Source organism: Sinocyclocheilus rhinocerous, unplaced genomic scaffold (assembly GCF_001515625.1).
Source record: "Sinocyclocheilus rhinocerous isolate Xijiao unplaced genomic scaffold, SAMN03320098_v1.1 scaffold1303, whole genome shotgun sequence".
Taxonomy (NCBI): domain Eukaryota; kingdom Metazoa; phylum Chordata; class Actinopteri; order Cypriniformes; family Cyprinidae; genus Sinocyclocheilus; species Sinocyclocheilus rhinocerous.
This window is the reverse complement of record NW_015625581.1, coordinates 384,409-388,083: the sequence shown is the minus strand read 5'-3', so window position 1 is coordinate 388,083 and position 3,675 is coordinate 384,409. Positions and strand designations below refer to the sequence as shown.

General features: G+C 36.5%; 1 protein-coding gene across 2 annotated transcripts in view; it reads right to left on the bottom strand.

The window, feature by feature from the left end:
- elfn1a (extracellular leucine-rich repeat and fibronectin type III domain containing 1a) overlaps positions 1 to 3,675 on the bottom strand; it is a 119,798-nt gene that overhangs the window by 54,109 nt on the left and 62,014 nt on the right. The window contains exon 2 of one of the 2 annotated variants that reach the window (XM_016569566.1): positions 1,009 to 1,097. The exons of the other annotated variant lie outside the window; for it this stretch is intronic. The gene's annotated coding sequence lies outside the window, so the exon portion shown is untranslated. The remainder of the gene's footprint in view (positions 1 to 1,008; positions 1,098 to 3,675) is intronic. 2 annotated transcript variants of the gene reach the window in all.

Genomic DNA, 3,675 nt, shown 5'->3' with positions numbered 1-3,675 from the left:
AAGTTGCTCCGTGTGGTGTCAGAAACACAAACAAACAAAAAAAAATAAAAATAAATATATATATATATATATATATATAGAAAACATATAAAATGCTTGCCTTGTGTAGTTGGCTATGTTTGGACTGCAGGCAAAAGCGGACTACATTTATCAGCACAAACTGATAAATCTGACACAGGTCCATTTTGCAATGCAACTCCAATTCAGTGCTGAGAGTCATTCCAGAGATTTGACATACCAGCAGTTCTTTGGTCACTAGGTTAAGAAAGCAGTGAAGGTTGTTCTCTTGCACATGCAGGTCAATTCAGGACCATCACTAATTCACACTTGAATCTGACATTGGCCAAATTAACAAACATTAAATAAGAATTAAGTACTGAGACTTGCAGTGTGAACATAGCCATTGTGACAAGACTCTGACCTACATGTGATGTAAGCATGGATGTGCCGGTGCCCACCGGAGATCAGACCCCATATGGTCCTGAGGAGCATATCACCGGCACACTAACCACAAGCTCCACAGCGGCCCGTGCATCCTACTGCCGCTCAGCTCTGATTGATAGCCTCTGCTCAGCTGCTGACAAGTGAAGGAGGCTACACATGGCTATGTGGGCAAAAATAGCCCCGCCATGGTCCTCTTTAGCTTTGCCGCAGCTGCTTCAGATAAAAAAAACAACAACAACATGTTCATTGCACGTCTTCCGAGACCTGGTCTTTTGAAATGCAAAATTGGAGCACCCTCAGGTTAAATATCTGATCTAACCGATCGCCTTCATTAGAAGAGTAAGAATGTGTTTACTGCACACAACAGCCATTGATTTATTTCATCGATGTTGTTAATAGATATGTTAATTAATGGCATGTTATCCAATATGCAAACTCCACAGAGCTAAATGATTTATGTTTCTTAACATTTATGATATTTATAACATGTATCACTGACGCCAACTGTAATAAAGCACAGAAACCTGTTAAAGGGATTTTCCCTGGTGCAGAAGCATTACTCACAGGCTTTTGGATGATTTCAATATAATCTCATTATCCTCGGCATCCTGGTGCTCCTGACCTTTGGAACTGTTCCTACGGTCTGGAACTCCCTGGGTAGATGCAAAATGACGTGTTTTATGTTAAGAAACTGCACTGGTCAAATGCCTTCTTTAGCACTTGCTCTCTGCATCAGAGCAGTTTTGTATTAAAATATAATTTTATGAAAAAAATTTTTCCTCTATTCATCCTCACAGGTACAAACAGGGCCTTGTTCCAAGGTAAAAAGAGCAAGGGACTAAAGAAGAATGAAGCAGTGTAGGAACCAAAAGAGAAAAAGAGAGAAAAAAAATATGAAGGACATATTTGTTTGGAGCGAACTGACAAGGCCTTTTTATTGTCAGTGTGTGTCAGTCTATTTGTTCCCAAAAGGAGTCAGGCAAACCCAAACAACAGAGGGGAAATATACTGTCAGCTGGGCTTTATTGACTTCACTGCTCATTCCAGTCATGCTGAACTCTGCATGTGATTATTATGAAATATACAGAACGTCTGTTTGCATGTGCAACACCAAAACAATTGAAAAAAAGGGGAGAGATATTAATTATCTTGCTATCAGTATAAATCAGTAAGAACTAGCAAAATAATATTTTCCTGTATAAACAAAAGCACAAAAAAAACATCTACATGTGCAGGGAAGTAGAAATGGTACATATGGTTCATTTGATTATTGAAATGAAGATCATTTTATCTACAGAACTCTGTGCTTCTTTCGTTATGCATGTTATTGACCTCTGACCTTTATACAGCAAGACATAATAACAGAATTGCTTCGAGCAACTTATGAGTTATTTACACTAAACATGTTTTTGCAATTCCGCTGCACTCATTTCCATTGTTTTTCTACATAAATTCTACATACATTTTCTATGCATTCTTGTCTTTTCAGTATCTCACACATGATAGGGCACTCTGCAAATCCTAGGCAGTTAAAAGAAGTTCAACGTTTCAAGATCTTGCATTCTTTTTTCTTTTTCTTTTCATTCCATTACTATGCCTTGTGTTTAAATGCAAAAATCTGTTCTGTGTGAATGGCCCCTAATGCAAAAAAAAAAAAAAGCCAGAGAGGAGAAAGAATTGGATTAGATAGAATAATCTGAAATTGATATTTAATAGTTAATAGTTTAATTAAAACATGTTATATTGTAGCTGAATATATTTGCTAACCAGTTTATCCACCTCACTTTTCAATGGGGACTTTTTTCTTTTTCTTTTCATTCCATTTCTTTGCCTTTGGTTTAAACCAAAAAATTTGTTCTGTGTGAATGGCCCCTAATGCAAAAAAAAAAAAAAAAAGCCAGAGAGAGAAAGAATTGGATTAGATAGAATAATCTGAAATTGATATTTAATAGTTAATAGTTTAATTAAAACATGTTATATTGTAGCTGAATATATTTGCTAACCAGTTTATCCACCTCACTTTTCAATGGGGAAGTAAGCTATTTCTCGTAAATGTGTGAGACGCTATAGTTAAATAACTAGAAGAAGAACAAAGTGCCGTAAACTTTAAAACCGTTTGCCCTACAAACCAGTGTGCTTATGATTATGATAATAAATTAAAATAATATCATACCAAATACCAGTTTGCAGTAATAAGTGTAACATTTTGTATAGTGGAAGCCTTGGCACATTCACCTTACAAATGGTTACGTCTTAAAAATAAAGTAGATAGAAAAGTAGCTTTGTTTGCAGATTAATAATAATTTCTAAATTGCTTTTGCCACTTTTTGTGTAGTGTTTGCTTTTCTAACAGATTGCTTTCCTACACTGTGAAGGATTATTTGTTCTTAATTAAAACTCTAAGCTATTTACAAGTTAAAATAAAATAAAACAATGTTAACTAAAATGTGACCCTGGACCACAAAACCAGTCTTAAGTGTCAATTTTTCGAAATGGAGATGTATATGTAATAAGCTTTCCATTGATGTATGGTTTGTTAGGATAGGACAATATTTGGCCGAGATACAACTATTTGAAAATCTGGAATCTGAGGATGCAAAAAAATATCTAAATATTGAGAAAATCGCCTTTAAAGTTGTCTAAATGAAGTTCTTAGCAATGCATATTACTAATCAAAAATTAAGTTTTGATATAATTACGGTAGGAAATTTACCAAATATCTTTATGGAACATGATCTTTACTTAATATCCTAATGATTTTTGGCATAAAAGAAAAATCTATAATTTTGACCCATACAATGTATTTTTGGCTATTGCTACAAATACCCCAGCGACTGGTTTTGTGGTCCAGGGTCACATACATGATGATTGATTAAACAACCACTACCTAAAGGTTAAACGAGATTATTTGTGTTTAAGTGCAACTCGTGGCCGAAACATGACCAAAGTCGTCCAGGACTTCCTGTGGGCACAGAAAGTTCAAGAGCCAATAGCGCTGTACTCTGATTGGCTGGTTGGCGATCCACAGCGTGAAGTTGTTGTATTTCCTCAGCGACCAGCACGGATCAGCTCCAAGCATGACGAAGCGGATATCGTCCTGTTTTGGAAGACCAAACAAAGTAGTTTCGCTTTCACAACGTCACACACGGCGGGCATGAGTAAGCAGAGGTCGGGGGCTAGAGTGAGGAATGGCCGGCGGATTCGACGAAGGAGCGTCCGGAGGGCTTGCGG